Genomic DNA, 22,751 nt, shown 5'->3' with positions numbered 1-22,751 from the left:
ATCTTCCCGTGGAACTGGAACATAAGGCCTACTGGGCAACCAGATTCCTAAACCTGGATGCTAAGTTAGCTGGAGAGAAAAGGTTCTGCTGTTTAACTCTAGGCTCAGACTATTCCCAGGGAAATTAAAATCCAAGTGGAGGGGACCATGTGTGATTACAAGTGTGTCACCATATGGATATGTTGAGCTTCAGGATATTGACTCTGACAAAAAGGTCATTGTTAATGGACAGAGAATCAAACATTATCTTGAAAGTAATTTTGAGCAAGAATGCTCAAAACTGATACTAGAATAAAGCTCAGTCAAGGTCCAGCTAAAGACAATAAATAAGCGCTTGCTGGGAGGCAACCCAGCCATTAGCAAGTTATTTTTTTTAATTAATACTTATAGAAGTTTGATATAAATTTTCTTCAAGATTAATCATCAAATTGTAGGAATTCACAGAGTTACAGAAGGTTCAGCGCAAAAAGCAGAGAAAAGGAGCTCACTGGCAAGAAAACGCCAATAAAGGGCATTTTGGGCGTTAAACGCCAGAATTACAGCATCCTGGGCATTTAGAAAAACGCCCAGTAACAAAAGATTTCTGGCGTTTAACGCCAGCCAGGCCAGGGTACCTGGCTGGGCATTAAACGCCCACAATAGCCAATATATGGGCGTTAAACGCCAGAATGGATACCATTATGGGCGTTTAACGCCAAAAAGGCAGGGGAGAGGATTTTGTTTTCCACTTCAAAATTTTTCAAATTTTCATGTTTTGACTCATAATTTTCTGCATAAACATGTTACAAATTTTCATCATTCACCTTTAATTTTGAAAAATTCAACAATTTTCTAAATCCTTTTTCAAATTTCTTTCAAATCCTTCCCAAATCTTCTTCAAAAACTCATGTATCTTCTCAATTTCTTTCCAAATCTTTTCCAACTCATCATATCATCTCTTAATTCTTAGATGCATCAACAAATTTTTAGATTTAACCTCTTCATATCTTTTCCATTTAAAAATCTTATCTTTTTCATATCATGGTTCTATTTTTTTCACCAATCATATCTTTATGTCATATCTTTTTCAAATTTTCGAAATCCCTCCCCTCCACTTATAAATACACATTCAGTCATCCCCACCTTTCCACCATTCGAATTTTTCTCTCCTCCTATATCTCTCCTTTCCTTTCTTTTGCTTGAGGGCAAGCAAACCTCTAAGTTTGGTGTATTTTTCCGTGACCACCGAGCTAAGACTCATTAAGATCATGGCTCCTAATGGAAAATAAACCAATTCAAGAGGCAAGAAAGAGAATACTCCAAAGAGTCTTTGGAATCAAGAGAGGTTCTTAACCAAAGAACATGCAGACCATTACCACAAAATAATGGGTCTGAGGTCAGTGATCCCGAAAGTTAAATTCGATCTGAAAGAAGACGAATATCCGGAGATCCAAGAGCAAATTCAAAACAGAGGATGGGAAATTCTAGCTAATCCTGAGACAAAGGTTAGAAGAAACATGGTTCAGGAATTCTACTCAAATCTGGGGCTGACAGATAAGAAGAGAATAACTGGAACTGCCTTTCATACCTATAGAACTATGGTCAGAGGGAGGATTATTTACTTCCATCTAGACAAAATAAGAGAGGTCTTCAAACTGCCTCAACTACAAGATGATCTAGAATCCTTTAATAGGAGAATAGTGAGAGTAGATAAGGGGTTGAACCAAGTTCTAGAGGACATATGCCTCCCTGGAACTAAGTGGATAACCAATTCAAAATGTGTCCCAAACCAACTCAAGAGAGGAGATCTCAAACCAGTCGCAAGAGGCTGGTTGGACTTTATTGGGCATTTTATACTGCCCACTAGCAACCGCTCTGAGGTCACTGTCAAAAGAGTAGTGATGATTCATTATATTATGCTGGGAAACGAAGTGGAGATTTATCATCTGATTTCTTGTGAGATTTACACAATTGCAAACAAGAACTCCACCGAAGCCAAACTGGCATACCCAAGCTTAATTTCTCTGTTATGTAAAGATGCTGGGGTGAGGATGGGAGTAGATGAATTCATCCCAATCGAACACCCAATCACCAAGAAGTCAATGGAAGGACAACAAGTGCAAGATAACTCCATCAAAAGGAGGGCGCAGGAGTTCCTCCCAGAAATCCCTGAAATTGACTACTGGACCCGCCTAGAAGCATCTGTCACCAAGCTGTAAGAAGCTGTAGATCAACTTAAGGAAGAACAGCAGAATTAAAATTGCATGCTCTGCAAGCTGCTTAAGGAACAGGAGAAGCAGGGGCGTGAGCTACAGGAGCTGAAGTGCTAGAAGCTCTCCCTTGAAGGACCAAACACAGATTGAAGGAGCATCCACTTCTCAAAATCAAGGTTTTTGAGTCCTAACTCTGTGATAACCTTTATTATTAGGAATCTATTTTAAAAGTCATTTATTTTTCTGTTTTTAATTTTCTGTCTTCTATTATTATTGGTCTGCTCTTATATTTATTTTTGAGTCTTATTTTTATTCCATGATTAATAAAATTTAAAGTTTATGTCTTAAAGCTATGAATGTCCTATGAATCCATCACCTTTTTTAAATGAAAAATGTTTTAATTACAAAAGAACAAGAAGTACATGATTTCGAATTCATCCTTGAAATTAGTTTAATTATTTTGATGTGGTAACAATACTTTTTGTTTTCTGAATGAATGCTTGAACAGTGCATATGTCTTTTGAATTTCTTGTTTATGAATGTTAAAATTGTTGGCTCTTGAAAGAATGATGGAAAAGGAGAAATGTTATTGATAATCTGAAAAATCATGAAATTGATTCTTGAAGCAAGAAAAAGTAGTGAAAAGCTTGCAAAAAAATAAAATAAAATAAAATAAAATAAAATAAAAAGAAAAAGAAAAAGCAAGCAGAAAAAGCCAATAGCCCTTTAAACCAAAAGGCAAGGGTAATAAGAAGGATCCTAGGCTTTGAGTATCAGTGGATAGGAGAGCCCACAGGAATAAAATCCTGGCCTAAGCGGCTAAACCAAGTTGTCCCTAACCATATGCTTGTGGCGTGAAGGTGTCAAGTAAAAACTTGAGACTGGGCGGTTAAAGTCGTGGTCCAAAGCAAAAAGAGTGTGCTTAAGAGCTCTGGACACCTCTAATGGGGGACTGGTAGCACAAATTGCGAATCACACTTTTCACAACGCGTACCACTAACCAGCAAGTGCACTGGGTCATCCAAGTAATACCTTACGTGAGTAAGGGTCGAATCCCACGGAGATTGTTGGTTTGAAGCAATCTATGGTTATCTTGTAAATCTTAGTCAGGAAGTCAATTATGTTTATCAGTTGAATTGTGAATAACCAATAGAGCATAAATTAAAAGTTACTTGTTGTGCAGTAATGGAGAATATGTTGGAGTTTTGGAGATGCTTTGTCTTCTGAATCTCTGCTTTCCTCTGTCTTCTTGTTCACGCACGCACGTCCCCCTATGGCAAGCTGTGTGTTGGTGGATCACCGTTGTCAATGGCTACCTTCCATCCTTCCAGTGAAAACTACGCTCACGCGCTCTGTCACAGCACGGCTAATCACTGGTTGGTTCTCGATCCGGTTGGAATAGGATTTACTATCCTTTTGCATCTGTCACTAACGCCCAGCCTTCAGGAGTTTGAAGTTCGTCACAGTCATTCAATCCTTGAATCCTACTCGAAATACCACGGACAAGGTTTAGACTTTCCGGATTCTCATGAATGCCGCCATCAGTTCTAGCTTATACCACGGAGATTCTGATTAGAGAATCTAAGAGATACTCATTCAATCGGATATAGAACGGAGGTGGTTGTCAGGCACACGTTCATGGTTTGAGGAAGGTGATGAATGTCACAGATCATCACCTTCATCACAAGTAAGCGCGAATGAACATCTTAGATAGGAACAAGCGTGTTTGAATAGAAAACAGAAATACTTGCATTAATTCATCGAGACACAGCAGAGCTCCTCACCCCCAACAATGGGGTTTAGAGACTCATGCCGTCAGAAAATACAAAGTTTAGATCTGAAATGTCATGAGATACAAAATAAGTCTCTAAAAGTTGTTTAAATACTAAACCAGTAGCCTAGGGTTACAAAATATGAGTGGACTATGATGGATGATGCAGAGATCCACTTCTGGGGCCCACTTGGTGTGTGCTGGGGCTGAGACTTTAAGCAATTCACGTGAAGAGGCCATTTGTGGAGTTGAACGCCAGTTTTTGTGCCAGTTTGGGCGTTCAACTCCAGTTTTTGATCCTTTTCTGGTGCTGGACGCCAGAATTGGGCAAAGGACTAGCGTTGAACGCCAGTTTACGTCGTCTATTCTTGTGCAAAGTATAGACTATTATACATTGCTGGAAAGCCCTGGATGTCTACTTTCCAACGCAATTGGAAGCGTGCCATTTGGAGTTCTGTAGCTCCAGAAAATCCACTTTGAGTGCAGGGAGGTCATAATCCAACAACATCAGCAGTCCTTTTTCAGCCTGAATCAGATCTTTGCTCAGCTCCTTCAATTTTAGTCAGAAAAATACCTGAAATTACAGAAAAACACACAACTCATAGTAAAGTCCAGAAATATGAATTTTTCCTAAAAACTACTAGGAATAGACTAAAAACTAACTAAAACATACTTTAAACTATATGAAATTATCCCCAAAAAGCGTATAAAATATCCGCTCATCACAACACCAAACTTAAACTGTTGCTTGTCCTCAAGCAACTAGACAAATAAAATAGAAGACTAATAGGTTGAGAAGCAATAATATCTCAGAGTTTTTGATTGAAGCTCAGATTCTAATTAGATGAGCAGGACTAGTAGCTTTTTGCTTCTGAACAGTTTTGGCATCTCACTTTATCCATTGAAGCTCAGAGTGATTGGCATCTTGATGCCAAGGCATCTTAGGCTAGTTTCACTAGCCTTTTTTCTTTTATTTTTAGTTGTTTTATGCATTTTCTTGAGCCTTAAGTAATCATTTGGGCCAAATAGTCATGCTTGTCTTAAATCATTCAACATGAAGATTTTGATGCAAATTCCATGAGTTTTTAGTTATATTACTTGAATGCTATGAATGGAAGATTTCTCATGAAATTTTGCAAGACTTTGATGCAATTGTTTGGATGATTTCAGGGAAGAAGAGGCTAGGCAAGGAAGCAACAAAATCAATAAAGGAAGCTTGAATATCACATGTGGAGTTTAAGTTCCAGTTTAACCAAGCCATATAATGCTGGAATTGAAGTTTAACCTCCAGTTTAACCTTAAACTGGAGGTTAAACGCCAGAAGTGAGAATCTCACCAGGGGAGCATTTCCACGTTTAACCTCCAGTTTAACCTTAAACTGGAGGTTAAACGCCAGAAGTAAGAAAGGCACCAGGAGCATTCCACGTTTAAGCTCCAGTTTAACCTTAAACTGGAGCTTAAACGTGTTCGACTATTTTTCTCCTCCAGGGTTGCTTTCTCATTTCCACGTTTAAGCTTCAGTTTAACCTTAAACTGAAGCTTAAACGTGCTCGAGCTTGTGCCTCCAGGGAGTGCCAGCGTTTAAGCTCCAGTTTAAGCTTAAACTGGAGCTTAAACGTGTTATATGGAACAGCTTGACCATGCCTTCTTCAAACATAAATAACTTGAGCTACAAAACTCCAAATGAGGTGATTCAAAATGCATTGGAAAGAAGACATCTAGAGCTTTCCAAGCATATATGGCATGCATGGTGGATACTAAAAATTGAGGGAGAAAACAGCCCCGTAATGTGCATAGAAGAGCATAGTACCAACATGCAATCAGGCCAGCTGACCTCTTCACCTTCCATGGAGTATAACTTGAGCTATAGAGATCCAATTGAGGTGCTTTCAGTTGCGTTAGAAAGCTTACATCCATAGCTTTCCAACGAGGTATAATAGTCTATATTTGGCATCAAATTGGCAAGGTTGACAAGAGAACAAAGTGACGACTCAAGAAAGGGGAGTGCAACGTTTGAGTGTAGTTTAATGGATCATTATCCTTTTTGGATCAATTATGTCACTCTACCCTTCAAGCAAGCAAGGCCCATCAACAACACCAAATCAAGGCCACAAGAATCATCTAGAATAGTTTATTTTCATTTGATTGTAATTTGCTTTGAATTTCATTTTCATTTTGTAATTTAGGGAGCCTATTTAAAGGCCTTAGTTTCTGCATTTGAGACGGGGGGGGGGGATTGAAGGGGAATCCAGCCCCTGAGGGGGAGAGAACTGGAAATCATTTTCTTTTAGTTTTGTAATTGAATTCAGAGCTATGACTCACTAAACCCCTTTCATTGGGTTAGGGAGCTCTATTGTAATTCAATGAATCAATAATAGTTTTATCTTCTTCTTCAATCTTTTCTCTTGAATTTTGTTAGAAAGCTTCTCGATCTAATTCCATTGGGTAGTTGTCTTGGGAAAGAAACTACCCATAATTGGAATCCTTCGGAACCTTGGGAAAGGAATGGAGGATTCATGCTAGAGAAGCTTTCTCACAGTGAATTGGATTGGGGTTTGGATGGATATTGTGACATGTAATCCTACCAAATTGTGGTTCATGAAACTGTGTGGTATAATCAGTGATCGAGCATCATCTCTTCTTATGAACATTTAAACCAAGGGATTGGGAATTTGTTCGTTTTTAGAGAGAATTGGTGAGCCAAGGGATTGGGATCCAATCATATAAGATTGCCAAGCAAAATTCAATGAATGCATTGGTTGAGGAAGGAATAAAAATGTTTTGATTCGGAGATCTCAATATCTCCTAACACCCAATGAATTCCCCATTTCTGATCTACCACTTTCTCTTTACATTCTGCAATTAAATTCATGCAATCACCCCATCCCTTTTAATTTCAGCAATTTAGCTTCTCGCTCTTTAATTCATGCAATTTTACATTCCGCAATTCTCATCTAAATTTTGATTCCGCTCAACTAGAACATACTTCTAATCCGAATTGCTCACTCAACCAATCCTTGTGGGATTCGACCTCACTCTATTGTGAGTTTTTACTTGACGATAACCGGTGCACTTGCCGGAAGGAATTTTGCCGATCGTGCAATTTCCTAAATCGTAGCATAACAAGTTTATGCGCATCAAGTTTATGGTGCCGTTGCCGGGGATTGGTTTTCGATTGACAATTCTCCAATTGGAAGTTAACTAGATTGAGCAATTTTTCTTTTCTTTTGTTAATAGTTTTTGTTTCAGTTTATTACTGCTAATTTCTGCAAATTTTAATTTGTTTTCTTTGCTTATTCACTTGTTAGCATACTAACCACTAGCTGTTTGTGATATTGCCTCACTATGGAATTTCCACTATCTTTGGATGAGTATTGTTTGAGACTGAGCACATTGCAAAAAAGAAAGGAGTATCCATCATCTTTTGGTCAATCAAAATTCATGAGAAACTCTCCACCACCACAGAATGATTCATGTTATTATGCTCATGGTGGGTGGGAGTATCAGGAACAGGAAACGGGGTACTTCCCAGAGCCACAAAATGGTCCATGTTTTGGTGAATTTGATCACTACTCAAGTTGTGGCTGGGAAGATCAAAACCAAAGAGATTTCACTTATTCACACCCCATTCATCAAGAGCCATCACCTCTGAATTATCCAACCTCACCTCCTAGTTTTACATATCCAAATTCTTCATCACTTGAGCATTTCTCAGCACAAAATTCCTTCTCAAATTCATACAATTCATTTCACTATCCACAAGACTCATTCCACTACACACAAGAGTCATACCACTACCAACACTCCAACCAAAGACTCTATCAGCCCACACAAAACACATACTCCCAGCCAACATATCACAGCCAAGATAATCAACCTCATCAACCCAATCCGAACCAACAATTTCAAGATCAATTAAACAGGATAGAAGGAATGATTGCAACTATGGGCAGAGATGTGGCCGATTTGAAAGGCTTTAAGGAAGAAGTGATATCCAACTTACAAAATCAAGGTGCTGCCATTCAAAAGCTAGAAGCACAAATTGGATATCTATCAAGGCAAATCCCTACCCACAATTCTTCTAGTGATACCATGGCAAACCCAAGGGAGGAATCAGAAGAACAAGAAAGGGAGAAAGTCAATCAAGGGAGATCACACTCCAATGAAACAGAGAGTTGCAAAGAGGAAGGGTTCATTGAACCACAAATTCAGGAAGCTTTTGATGAACAGGATACTCCAAATGTCCAACAACAACCAAGTTCTGAGATCAAGGATGTGAAGGCAGTAGAAACAAGCACCAAAATGAGGATTGTGACCGAGAAACAAAGGACCATATCCATGAAGAAGAGAAGGTCGAAGAACAATCCAACTCCTAAGCCAACAAGCAAGTTCACTCAAGCCAATCACAAGGGAAAGCTTGCTGGAAAGAAGCATTCACAACAAGGGGCACTAACTAGCTCCTTTATCCACTTGAAGTCATTCCTCTTAACAAACTGGAGGAAGAGGAAGAAAGTCAGGAACAGCATGTCAAGCTAATGACGTTAAAGAAGCGCTTGTTGGGAGGCAACCCAACCAAAGGTAGTTTTTCTTTTCTAGTTATTTCAATAAAAGAGTTAAGTAGATTTATCTGTATTGCAAGGAGCTAAGTTTGGTGTTGCACACCAAAACAATTCAAGGGTGAATGTGAGATTCTAAGTTTGGTGTTCCACCAAAAACTTCATTAAAAGCACATTTCTACCTCAGCATGACTAGTCACTAGCTCCAACCAATCAGGGAAACTACTTAAACAATAGTTTAATTTCTAGTTCATAGTTTCTTTTTCTAGTTCATAGTTATTTTCTTAATAAAAGCACATGAGGTTTTCTGCATATGATCCCAATTGCTGCATATGACAAGGAACTAAGTTTCGTGTTCACACACCAATCTAAGTTCAGAGGCCTACAAACATCCATGCATGCTAACCAATTCTCAAAGTGCTTGGGGAACAAGCAACTTCTAATAGCTTTGCAGGAAGACAATCAATCTCATGGAAGGAATATACATCATCATCAAAGAGAACACCAAGGCTAGGAAGGATGATGAACAACAAAGAAGATGCTAAAAGGTTGTATTGTCACTTAATTGCTTGTACTTTGAATTGCTGATATTTGAAGTTTGCATGCACCCCTGCTTTAAGTTTGAGTCATTGCAGTTTTTGTTTGTCTGTTTGTTTAATTTTCAAATAAGTGATAGTCTAAGTGTCTGGATAACTTCATCTTCTTAAACAAATGCTTGCCATGCTTGTTCTGTTTCCATAAAATAAAAGAAATGTTTGAACAAAAGTAACTCAATTCCATTTGGTAAGAAATCAAATAAGATTAAGTGGTGGTATGCATGTTCGATTGAATAGTCAGCTCACTAAGAAATAAAGTTAGAATTGTCACTTTTAGTGGAAATTAGGATGCTGTCTATGGATCTTGATGAATAAATGTCTTTGGCCATGAAAAAGAAAGAAAAAGAAGAGGAAAAAGCCACTGAAAAAGGGCAACCAAAAAGCAAAAAAAATTGAGAAAATAAGCTAGGCACCAATGGTTTGAACTTCTGAGACAAATGCCTGTGGTGTTTATGTATTAAGGATATGCTTGGATGAATAGGTTCTGAGGAGTGTTTCAACACTTGGTAACTTGGGTTAACTAACCCGGGATTATCAACCAAAAGTCCATTATCAAGAGCAACCTAAATACAAAACATTTAGTCACACAAAGAGGTGCTGGGCACCAATGTCTCAAGAAGAAATGTGAACTAAAATGCCTGTAGTGGATATGTGTAGTGCACTAATAAGAAAAAGAAAATGCCAAAGGCTTGAGCAACACATGACACTGAGCAACAAGGAGCAAATAAGCTCAAAGAAAAAGAAAAACAAAGAAAAGAAACTTGCCAAGGATATGTGAATAACAAGAGGCCATAAGCAGTGTTTTAGTGGAAACATAAAAAGTGACATTCTTACCTAAGAAACAATAAAGTGATGCTGCAACAACTTTCTGCATGAACACCCCATTAATCAATGTCAATTACTTACTGATATGGCTAATGAATTTACTTTCTGTTTCATTCTTTCTTCTCAATAATTCAGAACTTGCTTGGGGACAAGCAAGAATTAAGTTTGGTGTTGTGATGCCAAGGCATCTTAGGCTAGTTTCACTAGCCTTTTTTCTTTTATTTTTAGTTGTTTTATGCATTTTCTTGAGCCTTAAGTAATCATTTGGGCCAAATAGTCATGCTTGTCTTAAATCATTCAACATGAAGATTTTGATGCAAATTCCATGAGTTTTTAGTTATATTACTTGAATGCTATGAATGGAAGATTTCTCATGAAATTTTGCAAGACTTTGATGCAATTGTTTGGATGATTTCAGGGAAGAAGAGGCTAGGCAAGGAAGCAACAAAATCAATAAAGGAAGCTTGAATATCACATGTGGAGTTTAAGTTCCAGTTTAAGCTTAAACTGGAACTTAAACTACCAAGCCATATAATGCTGGAATTGAAGTTTAACCTCCAGTTTAACCTTAAACTGGAGGTTAAACGCCAGAAGTGAGAATCTCACCAGGGGAGCATTTCCACGTTTAACCTCCAGTTTAACCTTAAACTGGAGGTTAAACGCCAGAAGTAAGAAAGGCACCAGGAGCATTCCACGTTTAAGCTCCAGTTTAACCTTAAACTGGAGCTTAAACGTGTTCGACTATTTTTCTCCTCCAGGGTTGCTTTCTCATTTCCACGTTTAAGCTTCAGTTTAACCTTAAACTGAAGCTTAAACGTGCTCGAGCTTGTGCCTCCAGGGAGTGCCAGCGTTTAAGCTCCAGTTTAAGCTTAAACTGGAGCTTAAACGTGTTATATGGAACAGCTTGACCATGCCTTCTTCAAACATAAATAACTTGAGCTACAAAACTCCAAATGAGGTGATTCAAAATGCATTGGAAAGAAGACATCTAGAGCTTTCCAAGCATATATGGCATGCATGGTGGATACTAAAAATTGAGGGAGAAAACAGCCCCGTAATGTGCATAGAAGAGCATAGTACCAACATGCAATCAGGCCAGCTGACCTCTTCACCTTCCATGGAGTATAACTTGAGCTATAGAGATCCAATTGAGGTGCTTTCAGTTGCGTTAGAAAGCTTACATCCATAGCTTTCCAACGAGGTATAATAGTCTATATTTGGCATCAAATTGGCAAGGTTGACAAGAGAACAAAGTGACGACTCAAGAAAGGGGAGTGCAACGTTTGAGTGTAGTTTAATGGATCATTATCCTTTTTGGATCAATTATGTCACTCTACCCTTCAAGCAAGCAAGGCCCATCAACAACACCAAATCAAGGCCACAAGAATCATCTAGAATAGTTTATTTTCATTTGATTGTAATTTGCTTTGAATTTCATTTTCATTTTGTAATTTAGGGAGCCTATTTAAAGGCCTTAGTTTCTGCATTTGAGACGGGGGGGGGGGGGGATTGAAGGGGAATCCAGCCCCTGAGGGGGAGAGAACTGGAAATCATTTTCTTTTAGTTTTGTAATTGAATTCAGAGCTATGACTCACTAAACCCCTTTCATTGGGTTAGGGAGCTCTATTGTAATTCAATGAATCAATAATAGTTTTATCTTCTTCTTCAATCTTTTCTCTTGAATTTTGTTAGAAAGCTTCTCGATCTAATTCCATTGGGTAGTTGTCTTGGGAAAGAAACTACCCATAATTGGAATCCTTCGGAACCTTGGGAAAGGAATGGAGGATTCATGCTAGAGAAGCTTTCTCACAGTGAATTGGATTGGGGTTTGGATGGATATTGTGACATGTAATCCTACCAAATTGTGGTTCATGAAACTGTGTGGTATAATCAGTGATCGAGCATCATCTCTTCTTATGAACATTTAAACCAAGGGATTGGGAATTTGTTCGTTTTTAGAGAGAATTGGTGAGCCAAGGGATTGGGATCCAATCATATAAGATTGCCAAGCAAAATTCAATGAATGCATTGGTTGAGGAAGGAATAAAAATGTTTTGATTCGGAGATCTCAATATCTCCTAACACCCAATGAATTCCCCATTTCTGATCTACCACTTTCTCTTTACATTCTGCAATTAAATTCATGCAATCACCCCATCCCTTTTAATTTCAGCAATTTAGCTTCTCGCTCTTTAATTCATGCAATTTTACATTCCGCAATTCTCATCTAAATTTTGATTCCGCTCAACTAGAACATACTTCTAATCCGAATTGCTCACTCAACCAATCCTTGTGGGATTCGACCTCACTCTATTGTGAGTTTTTACTTGACGATAACCGGTGCACTTGTCGGAAGGAATTTTGCCGATCGTGCAATTTCCTAAATCGTAGCATAACAAGTTTATGCGCATCACATCTATAGGAACTCAGAATTCAGATAGTGTTATTGATTCTCTTAGTTCAGTGTGATGATTTTTGAACACAGCTTCTTTATGAGTCTTGGCCGTGGCCCTAAGCACTTTGTTTTCCAGTATTACCACCGGATACATAAATGCCACAGACACATAACTGGGTGAACCTTTTCAGATTGTGACTCAGCTTTGCTAAATTCCCCAATTAGAGGTGTCCAGAGTTCTTAAGCACACTCTTCTTTTTGCTTTGGACCTTGACTTTAACCGCTCAGTCTCAAGTTTTCACTTGACACCTTCACGCCACAAGCACATGGTTAGGGACAGCTTGGTTTAGCCGCTTAGACCAGGATTTTATTCCTTTAGGCCCTCCTATCCACTGATGCTCAAAGCCTTGGGATCCTTTTTAATTGCCCTTGCCTTTTGGTTTTAAGGGTCCTTGGCTTTTTCTGCTTGCTTTTTCTCTTCTTTTTTTTTTTTTTCTGCAAGCTTTGTTCTTTGTTGCTTTTTCTTGCTTCAAGAATCATTTTTATGATTTTTCAGATCATCAATAACATGTCTCATGTTCATCATTCTTTCAAGAGCCAACATATTTAACAGTCTTAAACAACAAATTCAAAAGACATATGCACTGTTCAAGCATTCATTCAGAAGACAGAAAGCATTGCCACCACATTTAACTAATTAGAATTTCTCTTATTAAAACTCGAAATTTTATTGCCTCTTATTCAAAAGATCTACTACTTTATTCATGTTTAATGATGATGAGAAAAATAGACTATAATTTAATTGGAGATAAAATCAAAATAGATACTAATTACTACTAATGATCATGTAATGAAGACACAGACATAGATAAGCACTTATCATAGAGAAAACGAAAAACAGAGAAAGTAAGAACAAGGAATGAGTCCACCTTAGTGATGATGGCATTTCCTTCTTGAGGCACCAATGATGTTCTTGAGCTCTTTTATGTCTCTTCCTTGCCCTTTGTGGCTTGATTCCTAGTGATTTTTGGTATTTCTATCCTCAGTTGCTTCCAATAATTATGTGGAGGGAAGTGCATCCCCTGAGGTATCTCTTGATTTGCAGCCACATGTTCTACCACTGAGCTATAGATCCTTTACATAAATGTTTTACCACACCAAACTTAGAATGTTGCTCGCCCTCGAGCAAAAGAAGAGGGAATAGATGAAGAAGAAGATGTGGAAAGAAAAAAAAACTAGGATTATGAGGAGGGAAGGTGAGGATCCTGTGGGGTCCACAGATCTTGAAATGATTCTGTGAGGTCCACAGATCTTGAGGTGTCAAGGCATTTACATCCCTGCACCAATGTGGGCATGCAAAATGCCCTTGCACACAACTCTGGGCGTTCAGCGCCAGGTTGGTGCCCATTTTGGGCGTTCAACGCCCATTTACTAGCCATTTCTGGCGTTGGACGCCAGAACCATGCTTGTTCTGGGCGTTCAGCGCCAGGATGTTGCCCATTTTGGGCGTTCAGCGCCAGAACCATGCTCTATTCTGGCGTTGAACGCCAGACAACTGCTTCCTCCAGGGTGTGATTTTTCTTCTGCTGTTTTTGATTCCATTTTTAATTTTTGATATCTATTTTGTGACTCCACTTGATCATGAACCTAATAAAACATGAAAAACCATGAAAATAAATAAAAATTGGGTTGCCTCCCAACAAGCGCTTCTTTAATGTCCTTAGCTGGACTTTGCTGAGCTTTTAATCTAGCTTCAGCCTTGAGCATTCTTGCTCAGTGTTGCCTTCAAGATAATGCTTGATTCTCTGTCCATTGACAATGAACTTCTTATCAGAATCAATATCTTGAAGCTCCACATAACCATATGGTGATACACTTGTAATCACGTATGGTCCCCTCCACCGGGATTTCAGTTTCCCGGGGAATAGCCTGAGTCTAGAGTTAAACAACAGGACCTTCTGTCCTGGTTCAAAGATTCTAGATGACAGCTTTTTGTCATGCCATTTTTTTTATTTTTCTTTATAAAGCTTGGCATTTTCGAAAGCTGTGAATCTGAATTCCTCTATCTCATTTAGCTGGAGCAATCGTTTTTCTCCTGCTAATTTGGCATCAAAGTTTAGGAATCTGGTTGCCCAGTAGGCCTTATGTTCCAGTTCCACGGGCAGGTGGCATGCCTTACCATACACGAGTTGGTATGGAGAGGTTCCTATAGGGGTCTTGAATGCTGTTCTGTAAGCCCACAGAGCATCATCCAAGCTCCGTGCCCAATCCTTTCTACGGGTATTTACTGTCCATTCCAGGATTCTCTTTAATTCTCTATTAGAGACTTCAGCTTGCCCATTGGTTTGTGGATGATATGGAGTGGCCACTTTGTGGCGAATTCCATACCGAACCATGGCAGAGTAAAGCTGTTTATTGCAGAAGTGAGTGCCCCCATCACTGATTAACACTCTAGGGACACCAAACCTGCTAAAGATATGTTTCTGGAGGAACTTCAGCACTGTTTTAGTATCATTGGTGGGTGTGGTAATAGCCTCAACCCATTTTGATACATAGTCAACTGCCACCAGAATATAAGTGTTTGAATATGATGGTGGAAAAGGTCCCATGAAGTCAATTCCCCATACGTCAAAAACTCTATTTCCAAGATTCCTTGTTGAGGCATGGCGTAACCATGAGGCAAATTACCAGCTCTTTGGCAACTGTCACAATTACGTACAAACTCTCGGGAATCTTTATAGAGTGTGGGCCAATAGAAGCCACATTGGAGAACCTTGGTGGCTGTTCGCTCACCTCCGAAATGGCCTCCATATTGAGATCCATGGCAATGCCATAGGATTCTCTGTGCTTCCTCTCTAGGGACACACCTACGGATAATTCCGTCTGCACATCTCTTAAAGAGATAGGGCTCATCCCACAAGTAGTACTTTGCATCAGTAATTAGTTTCTTTTTTTGTATTCTATTGTACTCCTTGGGTATGAACCTTGCAGCTTTATAGTTTGCAATATCGGCAAACCATGGTGCTTCCTGAATGGCAAATAGATGCTCATCAGGGAATGTCTCAGAGATCTCAAGGAAGGGGAGGGACGTCCCTTCCACTGGCTCTATTCGGGACAGATGATCAGCTACTTGGTTCTCTGTCCCTTTTCTGTCTCTTATTTCTATATCAAACTCTTGCAGAAGCAATACCCATCTGATGAGTCTGGGTTTTGAATCCTGCTTTGTGAGTAGATACTTAAGAGCAGCATGGTCAGTGTACACAATCACCTTTGATCCTACTAAGTAGGATCTGAACTTGTCAATGGCGTAAACGACTGCAAGTAGTTCTTTTTCTGTGGTTGTGTAATTTTTCTGGGCATCATTTAGAACGCGACTGGCATAATAAATGACATGCAGAAGCTTGTCATGCCTCTGTCCCAATACTGCACCAATGGCATGATTACTGGCATCACACATTAACTCAAATGGCAATGTCCAGTCTGGTGCAGAAATGACTGGTGCTGTGACCAGCTTAGCTTTCAGCGTTTCAAACGCCTGCAGGCATGCTGTGTCAAACACAAATGGCATGTCAGCAGCTAACAGATTGCTTAGAGGTTTTGCGATTTTTGAAAAATCCTTTATAAACCTCCTATAGAATCCTGCATGCCCCAGAAAGCTTCTGATTGCCTTAACATTGGCAGGTGGTGGTAATTTTTCAATTACCTCTATTTTTGCTTGATCCACCTTGACGAGCGGATAATTTATACGCTTTTTGACATTGTTTTTAGTATGTTTTTAGTAGGATCTAGTTACTTTTAGGGATGTTTTTAATAGATTTTGTGTTAAATTCACATTTCTAGACTTTACTATGAGTTTGTGTGTTTTTCTGTGATTTCAGGTATTTTCTGACTGAAATTGAGGGACTTGAGCAAAAATCAGATTCAGAGGTTGAAGAAGGACTGCGGATGCTGTTGGATTCTGACCTCCCTGCACTCAAAGTGGATTTTCTGGAGCTACAGAACTCGAAATGGCGCGCTTCGAATTGCGTTGGAAAGTAGACATCCAGGGCTTTCCAGCAATATATAATAGTCCATACTTTGGCCAAGAATTGACGACGTAAACTAGCGTTCAACGCCAGCCTTCTGCCCAAATCTGGCGTCCAGCGCCAGAAAAGGATCCAAAACCAGAGTTGAACGCCCAAACTGGCACAGAAACTGGCGTTCAACTCCACAAATGGCCTCTGCACGTGCAACACTTAAGCTCAGCCCAAACACACACCAAGTGGGCCCCGGAAGTGGATTTATACATCAAATACTTACTCATGTAAACCCTAGTAGCTAGTTTATTATAAATAGGACCTCTTACTATTGTATTAGGCATCTTTGGACGCCTGGTTCTTAGATCAGAGGGGCTGGCCTCTCGGCCATGCCTGGACCTTTCACTTATGTATTTTTAACGGTAGAGTTTCTACACTCCATAGATTAAGGTGTGGAGCTCTGCTGTCCCTCAAAGATTAATGCAAAGTACTACTGTTTTCTATTCAATTCTTCTTATTTCGCTTCTAAGATATCCATTCGCACCCAAGAACGTGATGAAGGGGATGATTATGTGTGACGCTCATCATCCTTCTCCCTTATGAACGCGTGCCTGACAAACACTTCCGTTCTACATGAATTAAGCTAGAATGAGTATCTCTTAGATCTCCTAACCAGAATCTTCGTGGCGTAAGCTAGAATGATGGCGGCATTCAAGAGAATCCGGAAGGTCTAAACCTTGTCTGTGGTATTCTGAGTAGGATTCAATGATTGAATGACTGTGACGAGCTTCAAACTCGCGATTGTTGGGCGTTAGTGATAGACGCAAAAGGATAGTAAATTCTATTCCAGCATGATCGAGAACCGACAGATGAATAGCCGTGCCGTGACAGGGTGCGTGAGCATATTATTCACTGAGAGGATAAGATGAAGCCATTGACAACGGTGATGCCTCCAGACGATTAGCCGTGCCGTGACAGGGCATTGGATCATTTTCCCGAGAGATGACCGAAAGTAGCCGTTGACAGTGGTGATGTATTACATAAAGCCAGCCATGGAAAGGAGTAAGACTGATTGGATGAAGATAGCAAGAAAGCAGAGGTTCAGAGGAACGAAAAGCATCTCCATTCGCTTATCTGAAATCCCTGCCAATGAATCTACATAAGTATCTCTATCCCTTTTATTGTTTATTTTAATCTAATAAAATATCATGTTTAAATCCGCCTGACTGAGATTTGCAAGGTGACCATAGCTTGCTTCAAGCCAACAATCTCTGTGGGATCGACCCTTACTCACGTAAGGTTTATTACTTGGACGACCCAGTACACTTGCTGGTTAGTTGAACGGAGTTGTGTCCACACATAGTAGAGAGCCATATTTTTGATTTCATACAAATACAAAGAGACTAACTTTGAGGATCACAATTTCGTCCACCAAGTTTTTGGCGCCGTTGCCGGGGATTGTTCGTGTTTGGACAACTGACGGTTCATCTTGTTGCTCAGATTAGGTAATTTTCTTTTTGTTTTGTTTTCAAAAATTTTTCAAAAATCTTTCAAAAATTCCTCACTTGTTTTCGAAAAAAAAAATTTTACTAAAAATAATGTTTTCAAAAATAAATTATTCTATGGCTTCAAAATTTTTAAGAATGAATTCTAGTGTTTCATGAAATATGTTGAATCATATCTGGCTGTAAAGCCATACCCAAACTACTTTGGGATTGGTATTCAACTAATCACTCCAGCCCATGTAATTATATGTTAAAGCTTGGCTGGCTGTTAAGCCATGCCAGACCCTTTGATTGGAGCTTTAAGACTAACATGGTAAGATTCCTGGAATTCATATTAAAAATTTTGGAATCCTTATTTTTCCTTTTTCTAAATAAATTTTCGAAAAATATAAAATAAAAATCCAAAAAAATTAGAAAATCATAAAAATCAAAAAAATATTTTTGTGTTTCTTGTTTGAGTCTTGAGTCATGTTATAAGTTTGGTGTCAATTGCATATGCATCTTGCATTTTTTCGAAAATATCATGCATCAATAGTGTTCTTCATGATCTTCAAGTTGTTCTTGGTAAGTCTTCTTGTTTGATCTTGATGATTTTTTGTTTTGTGTTGTATGTTGTTTTTCATATGCATTCTTGAATTCTTAGTGCGTAAGCATTAAAGAATTCTAAGTTTGGTGTCTTACATGTTTTCTTTGCATTAAAAAATTTTTCAAAAATATGTTCTTGATGTTCATCATGATCTTCATAGTGTTCTTGGTGTTCATCTTGACATTCATAGCACTCTTGCAAGCATTCATTGTTTTGATCTAAAAATTTCATGCATTGCATAATTTTCATGTTTTTCATAAAAATTTCAAAAATCAAAAAAATATCTTTCCCTTTTTCTCTCATCAAATTCGAAAATTTGGATTGACTTTTTCAAAATTTTTTAAAATCAAATTGTTTCTCATAAGTCAAATCAAATTTTCAATTTGAAAATCTTATCTTTTTCAAAATCTTTTTCAAAAATCAAATCTTTTTCAAAATTCTTAGTTATTTTCGAAAATTCCAAAAATCTTTTTCAAAAATCTTTTTCTTATTTTTATATAAAATTTTCGAAAATAATTAATCAATTAATGTTTTGATTCAAAAATTTCAAGTTTGTTACTTACTTGTTAAGAAAGATTCAAACTTTAAGTTCTAGAATCATATCTTGTGATTTCTTATGAATCAAGTCATTAATTGTGATTTTAAAAATCAAATCTTTTTCAAAACTAATTCTATCATATCTTTTCAAAAATATCTTCTTATCTTATCTTTTTCAAAAATATCTTTTCAAAATATCTTTCCTAACCTCCTAACTTCCTATCTTTTCAAAATTTGTTTCAACTAACTAACTAACTTTTTGTTTGTTTCTTAACTTTTTCAAAACTACCTAACTAACTCTCTCTCTCTAATTTTCGAAAATATCTCCCCCTTTTTCAAAAATTTCTTTCTAATTAACTAATTATTTTTATTTTTATTTTTATTTAAAAAAATTTTCGAAAAATACTAACAAATTTTCAAAAACCAATTTTCAAAAATCACTAACTCCTTTTCAAAATAATTTTCGAAAATTATACCTCTCCCATCCTATTCTATTTATTCATTCATATCCTAACATCTCATCTCACATCTCTTCCATTGGTACAGTTGTGTTTCTTCCTTTACATCACATTTTTTGTCTCCCCCTCTTTTCTTCCACTCACAAAGGGATCCCTATACTGTGATATAAAGGATCTCTATTATTATTATCATTTTCCTGGCCATTCTTCCTTGTCATATGAGCAGGAGCAAGGATAAGAACATTCTTGTGGAAGCAGATCCAGAACCAGAAAGGACTCTGAAGAGAAAATTAAGAGAAGCTAAAATACAACAATCCAGAGATAACCTTTCAGAAATTTTCGAACAGGCAGAGGAGATGGCAGCCGAAAATAATAATAATGTAAGGAAGATGCTTGGTGACTTTACTGCACCTAATTCCAGTTTACATGGAAGAAGCATCTCCATTCCTGCCATTGGAGCAAACAACTTTGAGCTGAAACCTCAATTAGTTTCTCTGATGCAGCAGAACTGCAAGTTTCACGGACTTCCATCTGAAGATCCTTTTCAGTTCTTAACTGAATTCTTGCAGATATGTGATACTGTTAAGACTAATGGAATAGATCCGGAAGTCTACAGGCTCATGCTTTTCCCTTTTGCTGTAAGAGACAGAGCTAGATTATGGTTGGATTCTCAACCCAAAGACAGCCTGAACTCTTGGGATAAGCTGGTCACGGCTTTCTTAGCCAAGTACTTTCCTCCTCAAAAGCTGAGCAAGCTTAGAGCTGATGTTCAAACCTTCAGACAAAAAGAAGGTGAATCTCTCTATGAAGCTTGGGAAAGATACAAACAGTTGACCAAAAAGTGTCCTTCTGACATGCTTTCAGAATGGACCATCCTGGATATATTCTATGATGGTTTATCTGAGCTATCAAAGATGTCACTGGACACTTCTGCAGGTGGATCCATTCACCTAAAGAAAACGCCTGCAGAAGCTCAAGAACTCATTGACATGGTTGCTAATAACCAGTTCATGTACACTTCTGAAAGAAATCCTGTAAGCAATGGGACGCCTATGAAGAAGGGAGTTCTTGAGGTTGATACTCTGAATGCCATATTGGCTCAGAATAAAATATTGACTCAGCAAGTCAATATGATCTCTCAGAGTCTGCATGGAATGCAAGCTGCATCCAACAGTACTCAAGAGGCATCTTCCGAAGAAGAATCCTATGATCCTGAGAACCCTGCAATAGCAGAGGAAAATTATTTAGGTGAACCTTATGGAAACACCTATAACTCAACATGGAGAAATCACCCAAATTTCTCATGGAAGGATCAAAAGCCCCAACAAGGCTTTAATAATGGTGGAAGAAACAGGTTTAGCAATAGCAAACCTTTTCCATCATCCACTCAGCAACAGACAGAGAACTCTGAACAAAATGCTTCTAATTTAGCAAATCTAGTCTCTGATCTATCTAAGGCCACTGTAAGTTTCATGAATGAAACAAGGACTTCCATTAGAAATCTGGAAGCACAAGTGGGCCAGCTGAGTAAAAGGATCACTGAAATCCCTCCTAGTACTCTCCCAAGCAATACAGAAGAGAACCCAAAAGGAGAGTGCAAGGCCATTGACATAAGCGCCATGGCCGAACCTGTGAGGAGAGGAGAGGACGTGAATCCCAAGGAGGAGGACCTCCTGGGACGTCCAGTGATCAATAAGGAGCTTCCCTCTGAGGAACCAAAGGACTCTAAGGCTCATCTAGAGACCATAGAGATTCCATTGAACCTCCTTATGCCCTTCATGAGCTCTGATGAGTATTCCTCTTCTGAAGAGAATGAGGATGTTACAGAAGAGCAAACTGCCAAGTTTCTTGGTGCAATCATGAAGCTGAATGCCAAATTATTTGGCATTGATGCTTGGGAAGTTGAACCTCCCTTGTTCATCAATGAACTAAGTGATCTGGATCAACTGACATTGCCTCAGAAGAGACAGGATCCTGGAAAGTTCATAATATCCTGTACCATAGGCACCATGATCTTTAAGGCTCTGTGTGACCTTGGTTCAGGAATAAACCTCATGCCCCTCTCTGTAATAGAGAAACTGGGAATCTATGAGGTGCAAGCTGCTAAAATCTCATTAGAGATGGCAGACAGCTCAAGAAGACAGGCTTATGGACAAGTAGAGGACGTGTTAGTAAAGGTTGAGGGCCTTTACATCCCTGCTGATTTCATAGTCCTGGATACTGGAAAGGAAGAGGATGAATCCATCATCCTAGGAAGACCTTTCCTGGCCACAGCAAGAGCTGTGATTGATGTTGACAGAGGTGAAATAGTCCTTCAATGGAATGAGAACTCCCTTGTATTCAAAACTCAAGGATCTTCCTCTGCAACCATGGAGAGGAAGCTTGAAAAGCTTCTCTCAAAGCAGAGTCAACAAGAGCCCCCACAGTCAAACTCTAAGTTTGGTGTTGGGAGGCCACAACCAAACTCTAAGTTTGGTGTTGAACTCCCATATCCAAACTCTAAGTTTGGTGTTGGAGAGTCTCAACAAAGCTCTGCACATCTGTGAGGCTCCATGAGAGCCCACTGTCAAGCTATTGACATTAAAGAAGCGCTTGTTGGGAGGCAACCCAATGTTTATCTAATTCTTATTTTTATTGTTTTTCATGTTTTCTTAGGTTCATGATCATATGGAGTCACAAAATAAACAAAAAATTCAAAAACGGAATCAAAAACAGCAGAAGAAAAATCACACCCTGGAGGAGCATCTGTCTGGCGTTCAAACGCCAGAACAGAGCATAGTTCTGGCGCTGAACGCCCAGAATGGGAGCATCCTGGCGCTGAACGCCCAGAACAAGCATGGTTCTGGCGTTCAACGCCAGAAATGGCAGCAAATGGGCGTTGAACGCCCAAAATGGGCACCAACCTGGCGCTGAACGCCCAGAGTTGTGTGCAAGGGCATTTTGCATGCCTAAATTGGTGCAGGGATGTAAATGCCTTGACACCTCAAGATCTGTGGACCTCACAGGATCACCTCAGGATCTGTGGACCCCACAGGATCCCCACCTACCTCATCATCTCTCTTCCCATTCATGATCATCCCTTCTGTTTTCCATTTACCACTCACATCCATACACCCACTACCTTCAAAATTCAACATCTCTCTACCACCCAATCCCACCCATATGGCCGAATACACACTCCCATCTATCTCCTCCATATCTTCTTCATTCTTTCTTCTTTTGCTCGAGTGCGAGCAACATTCTAAGTTTGGTGTGGTAAAAAGCATAGTTTTTTTTTTGTTTTTTCCATAACCATTGAAGGCACCTAAGGCCAG

The sequence above is a fragment of the Arachis hypogaea genome, chromosome 12 (genome assembly GCF_003086295.3).
Source record: "Arachis hypogaea cultivar Tifrunner chromosome 12, arahy.Tifrunner.gnm2.J5K5, whole genome shotgun sequence".
Classification (NCBI taxonomy): Eukaryota; Viridiplantae; Streptophyta; class Magnoliopsida; order Fabales; family Fabaceae; genus Arachis; species Arachis hypogaea.
This window is presented reverse-complemented; position numbering follows the sequence as displayed.